Source organism: Anabrus simplex, chromosome 9 (genome assembly GCF_040414725.1).
Source record: "Anabrus simplex isolate iqAnaSimp1 chromosome 9, ASM4041472v1, whole genome shotgun sequence".
Classification (NCBI taxonomy): domain Eukaryota; kingdom Metazoa; phylum Arthropoda; class Insecta; order Orthoptera; family Tettigoniidae; genus Anabrus; species Anabrus simplex.
The window spans coordinates 4,337,362-4,354,001 of NC_090273.1; the positions used below are offsets into that span (position 1 = coordinate 4,337,362).

The 16,640-nt window shown below is 40.9% G+C and overlaps 1 protein-coding gene across 1 annotated transcript in view; it reads left to right on the top strand.

Moving 5' to 3' along the window:
- LOC136881212 (uncharacterized) overlaps positions 1-16,640 on the top strand; it is a 566,280-nt gene that overhangs the window by 130,365 nt on the left and 419,275 nt on the right. The gene's annotated exons all lie outside the window — the stretch shown is intronic.

Below are 16,640 nucleotides of genomic sequence, written 5' to 3' on the forward strand. Positions count from 1 at the left end.
ATGATGATGATGATGACATAATTTCGCTTCGTCTTCAAGTCACGGAGAAAATAACGGGCTTCATGCTCTGCATCCCAATCAAAGGATGAATAATACAGTATTATCCCCACGTAATGTAACTCAACACCGAGGACTTACTCACTCACTCACTCAGGATTGCGTAATCACATGGAGGAAGATTACTCTCGTTAACATTAGTACTATGTAAACAAAAACGTTTCAGAGTATCGTACGGCGGATAATAACGCAGGTGATTACGAAAAATGAGATTTTTTGAATAGTGCTAAAGATGGTTTTTCCGTGGTTTTTCATTTTCACACCCGACAAATACTGGGACTGTACCACGGCCGCTTTCTTCGCGTTACGTTGGTGCGACGTTAAACCACGAGCTCGCAGGACACATGAACACGAGGGAACTCAACTGATGAAGCTGTAGGTTCGGTCGTGTGAGGCGAATGGAGGACGATAGTAGACTCTGAGCTAGTTGGTTATAAATGAAGAATTGTCGACGCGTACTCATATGTGTGTACAAATTTCAACATTGCCAGATGTAACGTATCATTTTTGTTTTCTCTTGGTACAAGCTTAGGTTTGAATAATGAAACACATCACCAGTTTTCATTAGAATTGCAGGGAAGTCTTTAAATGAATGTAACGGACAAATCGTAAACGAGAGAAACAAAAAGCACCCGAGAACCACAGAAAACGAAATCAGTTTTGACATGAATTTTACGTTTGATCCGCATTGTTTGGTGATATGATTCCTCGTAATTGCATTGAGTTACTTAGATTTTGAAACGTTAGATGAGTAAAATGCTCCATCTAAACGTACTTCCACGGATTCCAGGTCATTTCGGTCTGAAAGCTCACTTACGCAGGGTTTCACGTGGGTGGTCATTATGCGGTAACGCGCGCCTTTTCTGCAACTGTGGGTGGTAATTTATCTTCGTTTAAAACTCCTGCAAGCATTTCCTGTGCAGAATAATGATAACTCATTAAGTTAGTTTTTACAACTTATTTACCGCTGATGTAAGCAAGGCGCTGAAGGTGGGCGTACTATCCATTCATTGCGCCGACCGAGCTCTGCACTGTGTGGGGCAGGTGTTTGTATACAGCGAGAGCTCAAAGTGCCCGCCTCTCGGTTTGCTTGACGTAGCCATACTCTAAACCGCGATTAGCAAACATATTAAACTACAGTTAAGCAGGACATAATTAAAAACGTAATCCTGTAAAGTAATAGGAATATGACAATACTATTGTGGTCCGCAGCTTGCATGCGGTGTCAGGATTTGTATAATGTGTGAAGTGAAGTTTCATTGTGACGTCGATTGATATTTAAGGACTTTATTTCTACAGTTTGTTTACGTCATAGATAGGTTTTACGGAGACGATGGGATATGAAAGGGGTACGAATGAAGCAACCGTGGTTCAGCTGTCGCCAATCAGCCAAGCGAACCCCAAAGCTGTGCTAATGTCGGTCATCCAGACCATCTCAGTAACTCCAAGAACTATGGATTGAAATGTCATGTTTCACCGATATCTTTACGGAAAGGACCTGATGACCTAGATGTTAGGCCCGTCATCATCGCTTATTAACTGTGTGTAACCCGCTAATCTATTGTAAGCCTTCGCCTGCAACAATTGCAGTGATCATTTAATATTTGATGTTAGAATCCCTCAAAGTTGACTGATGATTCACTGGCAGGTGATTCCGGAAAGAATGGAACAGAAATGAAGTGAATCGGTCCCAGAGGGCGACCTGCGCTGTGAGCTGCAACACACTAAAGATGAAGCGAATGCAGCAATGTTGTGAGTTTATTCGAGTGTTAACTTTTTGCTAGAAGTAGGAGTAGGGACAGGCGTTGTGCTGTTTACTCAGACTATCAGTTAAAGCACTTGGGGTGCTATTAGGGCACTGCTGGCGTGTGCCAAGTGACACTATTCTCCTTCAGGTGCCTCTCGCTAACGAGGCAGCCATAGGACGGCCACTTGCGTGAACTAGCCGTAAAAGGCCATTCCTACGATACCTGTTGTGCAGAGAGATGCTGGCAGGTTAACAGGGCTGCGTTCTAAACTGTGAACTTCGTCTCGCGCCACAAAATAGGTCGTACAAGCCACGACTGAAACTTGGCAGACGGATCTCATCTCTTTGAAAGTATTCCCCTTCTGAGGCTAAATATTGACTCGAGTGGCGTTTCCGCGATCAGAAGTATACCAGGAAGACATTTTCTCACAGCCTGTTCGAAACGGGCTGCGATTCAATTTGAATTCCTCGGCCGTTTGAAATCTTCGGCTTTTCAGCTGCATTTTCAGTTTTGGAGATAAGAAGAAAATGCAGGCTGCAATGTCGGGCGAGTAAGGAGGATGTAACACCGGGGTCACAGTGTCGGCACTTCCTGCTCAGATCGTCCCGTACACGTCTCATACCCTGTACATAGAAAGGGGAACAAACTGCTTAAGAACAAGTCATCTCCCCTATAGCAAATTGGGAAATGGACAGTTTTCTGTATTTCTTTTATTTTATGTTCTTATTTGATTTACAAAACCGAAGAGTTCAGTGACCAGCGTTTTAATTCGCGAAGTTAAATTTTGTTTGGTCTGGTAAGCAATTCAATTAAAATAATACGTTGTTGGGTTCAAGTCGCAACAAACACATTTTTATTTCAGCAACTTCAAGTACCGCCGGACTGGTCATCGTATACGGCCTACGAGACATTCATGTATTATTCGTGAAAATAAGTTCGGGATCTTATGATTTACCTGTCGCAAACACCTTCCTCCGTACTTCCATGAAATATATGGTAACACCACGAACGTTGACCGGTTTACTGAAATAAATTGATGACATTTCTAGGTAAAAGTTTAGTAAGTTTGGTCATGATTCTTCAACAAATCTTTGTGTGAGAATTTATTGCAGTCTCAGATTTCACCTTATTTAGTTTAAACTAATGCGTCTTTCTGATTCACAGTGCAGATATCGTGAGGGGACACGTGGTGTCTCCAGCTCCTATCAGACAAGGTAAAATCCTTGTATACTGTAGATGGATAATATAAGCGGTCCTAGGACAGAATCCTATGGGACACTAGCCTCTACAGATAGCCAGAACGAATAAAGTGGAGTCCAGCTATTATGAATCCCGATACGGAAACTCACTTAAATCCAATTAAAAAATAATGGATCATTGCAGGAATTTGTTTGTATTTTTATTATTCAATCATTCCACTCTCTACTGTCATAGTACTATGAAGTACTTTGGTTACACAAATGTCATTAATAACAAAATCAGTTTGATTATTACATGACAATTTTCGCATTTTCGGTAGAAAATTCTGTTAATCCTAAAACGTGCCAATCCGAATAGGATCCGCTCCCATTAGTGGGTCTAGATACACTGCTGACGACCGCGTAGGTATGAATTCATCCACTAAAAGTTATGAATTATGTCTGTGTCAACAAAGTCAAAACCCTTAGAGAGTTGAAGAAGAGCTAGGATGGAAACTTGTCTGCTGTCCATCGCATTGCGAATGTCGTTTGTAACCTTAAGTATCTTTAATGGTTGCGTCAAAAACCAAACTGATATTCGTGAAGAATAAATCGTGCTTGCAAGCAGTTCAGCCTTGGTAAGTAACGTCTTCAGGTTGTGTTTTTCTAAGGAGCAGTAACACCCCATGAACATTCACTGACACGCAAGGTAACTCCTGTGGTACACTTCTCGGTGTCTCGGAAAACCGTAGACGTCGGCCTAGTTATTGCATCATAACATGATTACTGCATGTAAATAATATTTGGGTACGTGCAGTTTTTGACGTGTCGATTAACTTAAACTTAAATCACATATCGAATACGAACGATTCGTGTAATCTGAAGGATAACCGAGGTCATTCTCCCATCCTCTGTAAAGCACGCGAGAGTTATTAATCATAATAAATCAGCAGATATTGGCCCACCAGGTAGAAACTGGCCGACCTAACGAGGCATACATTGGTTGGTGCTGTCAGTTCACAGACAATAAACCTCTGTGACATGACATCATATCCCTGCACGACGTTGGAGGTCCGCACCTCCCTCAGGGCTCTTGGTTTGGTCCACTTTAATTTATGCCACCAAGATTGCTGGTCTGAAATTCGTACCTTCGGTTTATTACAGTGGAATTTCTCCTTAACGTCCTAATAGAGAGTAAGTGTTCGTTGTTCGCAGTAAACTTGTAATTAGAGATTGGTGGGGAATACTCCCTGGCTCATTGTGTTAATGTTGAAAGGGGAATACCCGCGTGCACGGTCCTAGTTGTTTCGTGGCCAGCTACTTAATTCCGGGTATTTTGATCGTAAAAAGGAAGATATTTAGAGTTCAACCACTGAACTAAAAACTACAACAATGTGGAGACTTTTATCATTTGTAATAATTTGAAACAGTTTTTGTTACAAGAGAAGAGATTTCATTATGTCGCAGACAGCTTATTGAAGTGGAGTGGTCGCCGAGATCTCCAGAGAACTTCAGTGAGGAACTTGCACAGAAAGAATTGTTCGGTGCTAAAGTTATGTCTGAATGTGATTGGTGTACCTGTTGACAAACTAAGTGATGTCCGTCCAGGCCGTGAAGGCCCTTGAAGGGGTGGAAGGTAAAGGCCTTCACTATCCGTAACCTCGGCACTTGGTTAGCTCTACGCCCGGCCGCCTTTGCCCCCAGGAATTAACCAGGTACTCATCTTTGGTGTAGGCTGAGTGAACCTCAGGGCCATGTGCACCTCTGGAAGTGGAAATCTCGTTTCTTAAATAGAGTATTTCGACTTCCTGGAAGGAATCGAACCCACGTCCTTCCTGGTGAACCGTACACGCCTCTACCACCTTGGTCAGGCAGCCGCACTGGTCGACAGAAATATTCGCGATTATTGATTGTTCCATTTCTATATTAGTAAGACCATTTTGTGGCGGTATAATTTAAAGGGGACTGATATTACTACTGCCATCTATGACTCTTGTATGTGTATGTTGGGTATTCAGCCCAAAGGCTGGTTTGATCCTCCATAGATCCGCTAACAGCTGTCATAAATAACCTAGGTGTCATTGAAGAGGCGTACTAGGGAAATGAGGAGTGAGGTAGTTTCCCGTTACTTTCCTCACTGTTGTATGTGTGGAATTTAAAAGGTATCATTTAACAAAACCCCATGAACTGCTAGACAGCAATTGGCTGTAATTTGTTGATTGTGTTATATACAATGTTCTTGGTTCAGGGTATTTACAGGAGTTAGACAAGGCTGTAATCTTTCACCTTTGCTGCTCGTAGTTTAAATGGATCATCTGCTGAAAGGTATAAAATGGCAGGGAGGGATTCTGTTAGGTTTAAATGTAGTAAGCAGTCTGGCCTATGCTGACGACTTGGCCTTAATGGCATATTGTGCCGAAAGCCTGCAGTCTAATATCTTGGAACTTGAAAATAGGTGCAATGAGTATGGTATGAAAATTAGCCTTTCGAAGACTAAATTGATGTCAGTAGGTAAGAAATTCAACAGAATTGAATGTCAGATTGGTGATACAAAGCTAGAACAGGTCGATAATTTCAAGTATTTAGGTTGTGGGTTCTCCCAGGATGGTAATACAGTAAGTGACATTGAATCAAGGTGTCGTAAAGCTAATGCAGTGAGCTCGCAGTTGCGATCAGCAGTATTCTGTAAGAAGGAAGTCAGTTTCCAGACGAAACTATCTTTACATCGGTCTGTTTTCAGACCAACTTTGGTTTACGGGAGCGAAAGCTGGATGGACTCAGGATATCTTATTCATAGGTTAGAAGTAAGACGTGAAAGTAGCAAGAATGATTGCTGGTACAAACAGGTGGGAACAGTGGCAGGAGGGTACTCGGAATGAGGAGATAAAGGCTAATTTAGGAATGAACTCGATGGATGAAGCTGTACGCATAAACCGGCTTCGGTGGTGGGGTCATGTGAGGCGAATGGAGGAGGATAGGTTACCTAGGAGAATAATGGACTCTGTTAAGGAGGGTAAGAGAAGTAGAGGTAGACCAAGACGACGATGGTTAGACTCAGTTTCTAACGATTTAAAGATAAGAGGTATAGAACTAAATGAGGCCACAGCACTAGTTGCAAATCGAGGATTGTGGCGACGTTTAGTAAATTCACAGAGGCTTGCAGACTGAACGCTGAAAGGCATAACAGTCTATAATGATAATGTATGTTTGTATGTAAGTATGGGTTTCCTTGGTAGCTAACTCATGTATTTTCTATAGAACGTTGAAGGTGCTATTAAGGTCGATTCACACATCTCCGGGACGTGACGGCGCTCTCAGTCTCCGTATCCGTCCTTTCCGACATGAATATTTCACGTCTGTTCTCACACTTCAGTTCCGTGCAGTTATAAGTCGGCAATCAAGTGTTCCATGATGAGTTTTCTTAGTGATGATGAACTGTTAATGATAGCTATAATCTTGGATGAAGAGGAGAAAGAGAGGAAGAAACAAGTGATTTCACAAACCAAGAGTTTGTCAATCCACAGCTCCAAAACTTACCCCCTCGTGGTGGGAATTCGACCAGAGAGGCTTTCTGCATAAGGGATAAGTTAAAAGATTATTTCTGCTCAGAAGCTGGTTCAGTACCGTGACAAGAACACATATGAAAGATGTCGATAACGTCACTTAGTGAGTGGCTGAAGACCTTTCCGATATGCTAGTATATTAAGTTCTGAGAATGTCAATTTTTAGTAACATAATTAGTATATTATGATTATTATATTATTTTATATAGGCCTACTGTATATGATTATACTCGTGTAATTGTTATAACAAGTGTTTTAAAATTTGGATTAATATTCACATTGTCGCAGGTACATAGGCGTCGACTTGTTAAACATTTAGAAGGTGGGGGAGGGGGTTGTGCAATAAAGTGAGGTATTAGTAAATTATTTACAACTACTAGAGAAGAAGGTATTAATGGTATTAGTACACTACATTTGCTTTTAATTACTTGAAAAATTAAATAAATGAAATTGTTGATTAATTTTTAATGCCCCTGACTTTGTAGGTTGGGGGCAGAAAGTGCCTTGTCGCGGTAAAGTCGGTGCCTATGTACAGACAGACTGATTTTCTTAATCTTAAAAGCAGAAAAAATTGGTTACCTACCTTCAGCTTCCATTTTCTCGCCAATTTCCTCCCATACACGCTTCTTCAAACCACTATCCATATATTTCGAATCAGCTAAATTATATAGAAAAGAGTGTGCCTTCACTAATTCAATCAGCAGTTCGTCCTTCATTTTGGGAGATAAAGTTCAAACATACACAGATAACCTCAGTACTCTACGAAAGCAGAGAAACAGGAAGGCGCGATGAGAGAAATCACGTCCGTGAAAACAAGAAAATATCGTTGGCGAGCGAATATGTATTGCCGGCACGGATCACGGAGAAGCACTGAAGGTCACGGCGAATGACGTCAACGGAAGTGTATGAACTCATCCCTTCGTTTACATGGCGACGATATTTTATTTTCACGGAAGATGCCGTCACGGCACGGAAAGCGCCGTCACGTCCCGGAGATGTGTGAATCGACCTTTATCCTTCCGGAGCTTCTCTTCCGTTGTAGTTTTATTCTGTTCCTTGTAAACTTTTATTCGTGCTATTGGTGTTGTTGCATCATCTTACAACGGTTATGTTATTATTGTGTGAAGATTATGGATATTGATAAGATATGATTTTATATGTACTGTGTCACCGTTACGAGTTGATTGTCGTTCGGGAAGCGTTGTGGATCAGACACCTGCGCCTGACTAACTCAACCCCGAATCATCCTATAACAAAATAAAAATTCAAAAATAATGAAACGATGAAATAAAATTAACAAGAAAATAAATTTTAAATAAATATTGACAACAAGCGTTAATTACGCAACTGAAAGTTCAAACACAACATTAAGATATTTGTGATCTTCAGGTTATTGTCCAATGTTCATGTTCATATTCGGATACGTACGGAGTAGCACGACTTTAAGTATCACCATAATACGGATTGAGTTGCGGCCATTAAACGAGAATTAAGACGCAACGGGACATGATATGAACAACAACAAGTACTAGTGGCATATCTCTCAAATATTTACATTGGATCAGGCAGGCTGCACTGACTCGACGTGAAACGCGGTTCACCAAAGGATACACTCAGCACTCGGGCTGTTCCCCATTAAACAACAAGAGACATATCAAAACAACATGAAATTACACAAAACATCTTCATGTAAGAGAAAACAAATAATATACTTTAATAAACACGTGGAAAGCAATGGGCAACATTGAGTTTCTCTGCTGCATTTGCGCACCGGATAGTGCTTTCATCTGTCACATATTTCGCGCTTTGCAGTGGGCTGAAAAGAAATGTTAAAACTCAAAACTGCTCTGGGAATTTGGTCACTGTTCCGACAAGATTGTGTTAGGGTACGTAGGAAACGTCTACTGGCCGCTCGCGCGATGATCTGCATGCCGCGGTTCAACCAGCCGTCTCATTTGGAGTAGACAGGGCCTCATTATTGTAGGTGATGGCCGATTGTAGCTTCCATTTCAGGACTGGATATGCCCTGCGCCCTAAAGGGCGGTTTGATAGGAAGCGAGAAAGAAGAAAGAAAGATACAGTGCAGGACGAGGTGAGAGGAGATATGGTGAGTGGGCAAGGCAAGTAAGGGGCAGGATGCTCGAATTTGCGCTGCTGTTGCATGGGGTTCCATCCGGGCCATCCGAATGATGCGGCGATCCTCTCTCACAGTTGTCCGTCGCGCTGGGCCTGTGCCAGATCTACGAGTGTTGGTACCTTCATTTGACCACTGCTGCCATACACGTTGTACCGTAGATGCCTGTCGGCCAACACGTGCAGCGACAGTCCTTAGCGATAATCCAGCCTCACACAGCCCAATTATCCGAGCCCTCTCAAACGGCAACAGTTGTTGATAGCGTGCTCTTCTCTGTCGTCGATGCATGTTTGACGGGGAACACTTGACTGCACAGACTGCAAGTCAGCTACGCTACCAATCACGTGGGGAGACCTGTAGCAACAGTCCAATGGGTCTGAAACTTTGATCGTTTACATACCTACATGGCATCGTTCCATATCCTGAAAATCAACAAAAACGACAAATGCCTTCATGGTGTTGCAATTTCCATTTTCTTAAGTGTATCTCTAACATACAAAAATATCGGAATAACCGTAAGCTATGTGACATGCATAAATCATCAATAAAAGAAAAATAAATGTTAACATCTCCCTCAAGATCCCATCTAACTAATCGTAAAGTAAAAGAAAAATAGAGAAATCATGCGAGCCCCTCCTATCCATACTTACAGCATCACAAACGTAAAATGAACACATGCCGTCCGACAAAATTTACCTTAAAGAAAATCCCTGCACTAAGCCTCACTAGTATTAATCATAATTCATATAACATGCCATTTAATTTTAAAACATGCGTCTTATCTTTGGCAGGCAGCGGTTCACATCCCCGCTCCGGTGTTGCTCTACTCCATCTTCAAGACGTATTCAACACATAGAAGCAATCTTCTTTCTTCTAAGGACGGTGCCATCTTCTTGATGAAAGTTCCTGTACACTGCAACACACAAGACCTCTTCACCGCTCTACATGCACGTGTCAGCTATGAACTAACAGCACAAACACACGTAAGATTCACTACACAAATGTTAGGGTTTAGATACAGTTATTTAGAGCGGCTCGCGGTTCGATACGAAAGTCGTTCGCGATACACGACCGAGCGACTGAGCGTCTCTCCTTCACTGCGGCTGACATTACCGTCCGACATAGCGCAATTGGCGATTTATCACTGCACCATTTTACTGAGCACTCTTCACAAATAAATGCACTGTTTTTGTTCGAAAAGACCTTACACTGTTAGATGTGTACCCACAAGGCAACATTCGCACACAGATAAAAGAACAGTATAGAACGATGTTCACTTCACGGCGACTCACACAATAAGAAGGACGCTCCCCACGAGTGGGACGCTTAAGGGCCTGTACTACGACAGCCAGATAAAAGTGCGGTATAAATTTATTTGGCAGTTTGGACATTTATCTAGAAGTTCGGTTGTAACCGCGTACTACGACTTCCGTTTATGTGCAATCTGGGAAAAAATTCTCGAGTATAGCTATGCCGAAGTTGGAGAGGCTGTTAATGCTCTTATCTGGGACTTAGCTCTTATCGGGGACGCTACTGTAAAGAATCAAGATGGCTACTCATGAAGATGAATCTACATCTGCATGATGCTGTGCGAAATTAAGTTGTTACAATATTTATAAAGTACGTCGTGCTTCCTGTCCAGCGATCACAAGCTAGCAAGTTGCTGCTACTGAGTATATCAGTATTTCGTGGGTTCGAGTCCCAACAGTCTAACATTTTTTAACCTTGTAAATGGTAGTCGGTAGGGTACTATAGGTGATAGTACACATTTCCTAATCATTAAAATGCGTGTCAAAAGTGTGGGTTCTATTCCAAATCTGTCCGCGACGCACATATGGAGTAAAGGTATACGACGTTGTTCATGGCGATTCATCCATCGAATGAGGATGTTAAGGAGGTTATATTCCTTTTACTTCATAACAACTTGCTACAAAAGTATTTACGCTAAAGTGAGATAAATGCTTGCCAGTTACTATTCTCACATTGTATTGAAAAGAAAGAAACTAACTACTTATTCAATAAGCAAACAATAAATTGAATTAATAAGAAAATTAATGATCCCACGCAGCATCAGTGGCATTAATTACGAATATAAACTTTACTTTCGCCGTAACGCGCAACCTCGTAAATAGTACTAGACAAAAAAGATACATAACCTGAATCTTAACTTTTGCGTCCAGGTTACATTTTCAGTCTTTTTATTTTCTATAACAGTTTCAGTTTCGTTATACAGTTAATTAATTTTAACATTTCTTCGTATGTGTATATTTCAGTCCTAATTCTATTTTTGACCAGAACTTCCACATTATAGCTTAATAAGAGTCGGATATTCCATTACAGTAATACAATTTCAAAAGGAATAGAGCTAAACACCAGGGAACACGAATACCTCTGCGCTAAATTTCACTGTATTTACAGTAACCTAATTACCAACCCAATAAAAATGCTACTACATCTTCCGAATTACAATACCGTCGTTAAAATCCGTTGGTAGTACGCAAGAAAATATTTAACTTCTAGTTTGCAAAACTGCAGCCTACGTATCTGGCTGTTTATCTGACAGTCGTAGTACAGGCCCTAAGTAACCTAGCTAACGCCGTTGTAGCTAGGGGATTCCCGTATGCTCAGATATTCAACCAATCAGCGTGTTTGTTACCCACAATGACTTTGATATTGATTAACATTAACATCAAACACACTCCTGATGACTTAATAATGACTCAGATAATTGCTATAACGTATTCCTTATTGTTTCTCACTTTCAGACCTGTGGAAACCCATCAACTAACAGAACTGACTCCTCTATATCAATGTATTCTTCACACAGATATCCATGTTGGTCAACCTGGGATTTTAATTCCGCGCGGTCCACAATTCATATTAGCTACACCCTCGCTTCCTAATTGGCTGAATACTCCTCAGCCAAGGAATTCTACACGTGCTGAGATGTGCTAACTCCTGGTAACGCTGAACATTTCCCACGGTCGCAACATACAGCGACTTCCGGTCTCAACTGTTCTGTAATCTGCTACTTTTCCATTGCTTGACTCTAATCTTTCTCGATATAATTATTTAATATGGCAAATATATATCTGAATGTCTCTTATGGGCCGTCAGGATATGGCTCAGTGTGATAACAGTAGTTTATTGTACCTCAGATGTGATCTAAGGAATGTATTTCTTCGGTTTAATTTGTGATGTGATTTGGTGTGAATATGTGGCCGACTTGTCACTCCGCTTTCTGCTATTTTGAATTTGTTGGTCGAGATGTTTCACCTTTCGTTCTGGTTTATATTCTTTATTTTATTACTTGTGTGACCTTTAAATGCTGGTGTTATTTGTAGGTACTTCAGTGTTTTAGGAGGAAAAACATGTCTACTAAAAGGGGTACCAGGTTCTTTGAAAAAGAGCTATCAAACTACTATAGTCATACGACAATCGATTTAAAAGTTTTCTTTTTACCAAAAAGGAACTGCAGTTCGCGTGCATGATTTGTGATTTAAAATGGTTTCAGTGAATGAATTGATTTCTTCTTATTCTTTATTTGATATATTTAGTTAAATAACGTTGTTTTTTAATTTCATTAATTATTTATGGGCGTTACTCTCCTTGTTTCAAATATTCCTAAGTATTAAATTTTTATGTGGTTAAAACGAATTGCTCTACCCTATTCCCCAGGATCCAACCTCTGTTGCGGTTCTTTAAACCTTTGGTTCTGCCCAGAATCCATCGCTTCCCAGTCCTGTGTCTTGTGTTTTGATCGAGTTCGCGCTGCGATGGCCTCTAGTCTCGGATGTGGTAGTACTGGCAATCGAGAGTGAGTGTTTGCGGTTCTGTGCCGTCAGTTGTTTGTTGTCCCTGTGTTCGATTGTCGGTAACGTCACAAGTTGTGGCAAATACTGTATGAAGCAGGATTAAGATACTCGCGAGCGAATTATCTTCATAGGAACTGAAGGACTGAGGCTACATCTTTACGTATGGACATGGTCGTCATTTCACGAGAACGAACCTTGTCGTAGGTATAAATACTGCTGAGTCATGTCTTGGCGCTGTCGTGTGTGGAGTACACACTCGTGAGCTGTTTGTAGCATCATTAAACCACGAGTGTTTGTACACAAACGTACAGACCAGGAAGTTACTTTTGGCAACCGCTGTATCTTCAACTTAAATCTTCCGTTCCAAGAGAAGCGAGCAGTAGAGCCTTTGCAGTGACTGCGAAACTAGGACGACTGTCGTTAATTAGAAACTTGTCTTTTGTTCTCAAGGTTTCATATAAGCGTGCCTCTCTCTGGTCTGAGTCAGTAAGTGAAGTGCGCCGTGAGTGTTTTTAGACCCGGTCGAATGAAGCTAAAAGTTGCTGTAATACGCCAGTTATTTAGGAGGAACAAATAATAATAATAATAATAATAATAATAATAATAATAATAATAATAATAATAATAATAATAATAATAATAATGTTTGTGTTGATGGTTTCGTCGACCTAACGGATCACTAGAGACAAACAGTAAAGAGAACTGCAAGATACTGGCTGACTACTTCCAAAATCTACTGAACTGCGATCCACCAATTGAAAGACTACAGTTTGGAAATCCTTCACCAAACCCAGACTCACAGCCCCCAACAACTCAAGAAATAAGAGGTAATCCAATCGCTCAAAAATAATAAAGCCCCTGGGAACGATGGCATAACTGCAGAGATATTGAAAATAGGAGGAGATGACCTCATCAGAAGAATTCATACACCCTTAAACAGAAATATGGGAGACCATGATGATTCCGAAGGACTGGAAGAATGCCATTATCCATCCGTTACATAAGAAAGGCGATCGAGCGGACCCCAACAACTACAGAGGCATATCCATTTTACCAGTTATATACAAGGTTCTATCTAAAGCGCTATTAAACAGAGTTGAACAACAAATAGATCATTTGATTGGTTAATACTAAGCAGGCTTCAGAAAAGGTAGATCGTGTTCTGAGCAAATTTGGAGTCTGAAGACGATATTAAGGACATGCCGCAGTACCACCACATTTGTCACATTTGTGGACTTTAAGAAGGCGTATGACTCTATCGACAGACAAACTGTTGTGGACATCCTAGGAGAGATTAGTGTGGACAAGAAGACCACAGAATTAATCCGCCAGACTCTCGCAGACACAACATCTCAAGTGAAGTTTCTAGGTGAACTATCAGAGTCTTTTGAAGTGCGTACAGGAGTTCGACAAGGAGATGGCCTCTCCCCAATCCTTTTTAGTGTTAGACAAAGTCATCAGGGAATGGGGAAAAGAAATCGAAGGTATAAACATTGGTAGTCGGGGACAAAGAATTAACGTTAAGTGCCTAGCTTTTACTAATGATCTAGCTAGAAACTAGACTAGTGAAGAAACCAGGTATGCCATAGAGAAGTTACACGAGATAGCATCAAAGACAGGCCTCCAAATATCGTATGAGAAGACTCATATCAAGGCTAATGGACACCAGAATATCCAAATCACACAGGTCCCTTCCTTCAAATGTCTAGGGGAAATCATTATACCATCCGGATTGGAGAGGAAAGCTAATTTAGAAAGAGCCACCGAACTCCTGAAAGCATACCGAATAACATGGAATCACTACAGCAAAAGAGTGATGTCAGGAAATTCAAAACTTCGGCATTACAAGACTGTTGTTCTTCCGGAAGCCTTGTATGCCTCAGAAACCACATCTCCAGGAGGCCACTCTAAAATTGATGAAATTGAAAAACAAGAACGAAAAATTGTTAGGAAAATATATGTCCCCGTTCATGTAAATGGTATATGGATGAAAAGGAAAACTGTAGATTTGTACAAAGCAATGGACAAACTCACAGATACCGTACGCAGGAGACGATTGAAACTTTATGGCCACATCTGTAGAATGGACGACATTAGATATGAAAAAAAAGCTGCTTGGTATAATTAATTCAAAGAAGGTCAAAATCAGCCGGTTAGAGGAAATAAAGCAGGACTTAAAAGAAATGAACATCACAGAAGATATCATCAGGGATCGCAAGGCTTTTGATACTCTGGTTGTAAAGCACATATCCGCAACAAAGGCTGAAAGAACCACAGTGAAACAATGGACGGAAGAACGCAAGAAACAGCATAGCGAGTTCATGAAGAGATTTTGGGAGGAGAAGAAAGAAAAACCATCATCAAGCTAACAAGTTCCAACGCGCTCTGTAAACGGGCATAACGAAGAAAGAATAATAATAATAATAATAATAATAATAATAATAATAATAATAATAATAATAATAATAATAATAATAACGGCGGTCTTAATTCGTTCCGATAGAAACGAGTGTTTGCAGGTCAGAGCAGAATCGGGTGCTGATTGTTATTTTACCAGCTGGCCCGTTTACGCCCTGTTTCTGATGATCTCACGGTAATACAGCAGAACACATGATCCTGTTCGGAATCCCGAGCTATTAGAGCCACGTGCTTCTTCTCATAAGGAGAGGAATGTTGAGCCTGTCTCGCTCCTTAGAGGTCGTCAATCCTTCAGACACTAGTGTAAGTTCCTTCAGTTTATTACGTCGGAGGATTTAGCGATTACTGGAATAATAGCAGTAGCTGTCCTAGTGTTGGAGAGACATGCGCGTGATTTAAAACACTTCGTCGTTCGTTTCAGAGTCAGTAATGATAATACAGTGGATAAGCGACGAATTCCCTTCAGCAGTAGGACTTGAGTGGAGGACACCTCTTCCTCGGCACGTTCTCTAATTTCATCTTCAACTTGCTTATTCTGCGTTACAATCTTGAGACTCCCTAACTTGTAGCAACCACGCGTGGTTGTACCCTAAAAGCATTCATGTTATATTTTCTTTAAAAGATGCTTTTTATAGCGTTCGTACGTTACGCTTCTTTGCCTTGTAGTTATGGACTTCCTCTCTTATTTGGAATTGCCGAACCTTGGCCGGTGGCAAGTGAAGGTGGCGAAACAGCGAGGTAGCAAGCAGCCCTTGTCTGTATAATACCGGGACGTGCACTGTTGTGTCGCAAACTCAGAATGTTATAGCGATCCTAGTGTAAAGTTTTTTGCGTTCAATACAAAAACGAAATAAGACAAAAATGGATATTGGCAATGAACCGAAAGACAGAAGTATAATTCAAAGGTAGTTGACACCTTGAGAATGCCAGTGGCGTAAGTCATTATTAAAGCAGACGTTAATCCTGGTCCCTGTTTATTACAACGCTGATTATCAAATAATTAATTTTGTGCTAAGTCCAGATTTCACTCTTCCTGTAAATAAATCTGAATTACTAAGGGGAGTTGTGACTGCATTCAGTTTTGATTTTAGTTAGTGACATACAGTTGACGGCTTGGCTCTGTCTTGTGGTATTTTAATGTGCTCACATACGACAGTCCCGTGTTGGTAGATTTACCAGCACATAAAAGAACTCCTGTGGGACAAAATTCCGGCACCTCGGAGTCTCCCTATAACAATAAAAGCACTTAGTGGGACGTAAATCTAGTAACATTATTATTACTGTTATTATTAAGAACGTTTTGAAGTACATCAAATTTGACACCTAGGACTTACAAGAATAACCTTCTTGTAAAATTACAACTTCGTTGGTCAAACAGTTTTCGAGGGATGAATTATTTCGTTTCCGGAGGTAACCACATTAAGGGGTAGAATTGTATTTCTAGCATTTAGACACATGGAATGTCGTCTTCGTACGTAAACGGTTTCAGAGGAATGAGTATTTCTGTTTAACCCCCATCTAACACCCTTAGGGGTAAATCTTCTTCTTTTTTACAACTTCTCTTACGTCGCACCGACACAGATAGGTCTTATGGCGACGACGGGATAGAAAAGGTCTAGGAGTGGGAAGGAAGCGGCCGTAGCCATAATTAAGGTACAGCTCCAGCATTTGCCTGATGCGAAAGTGGGAAACCAAGGGAAACCATATTCAGGGCTGCTGACAGTGGG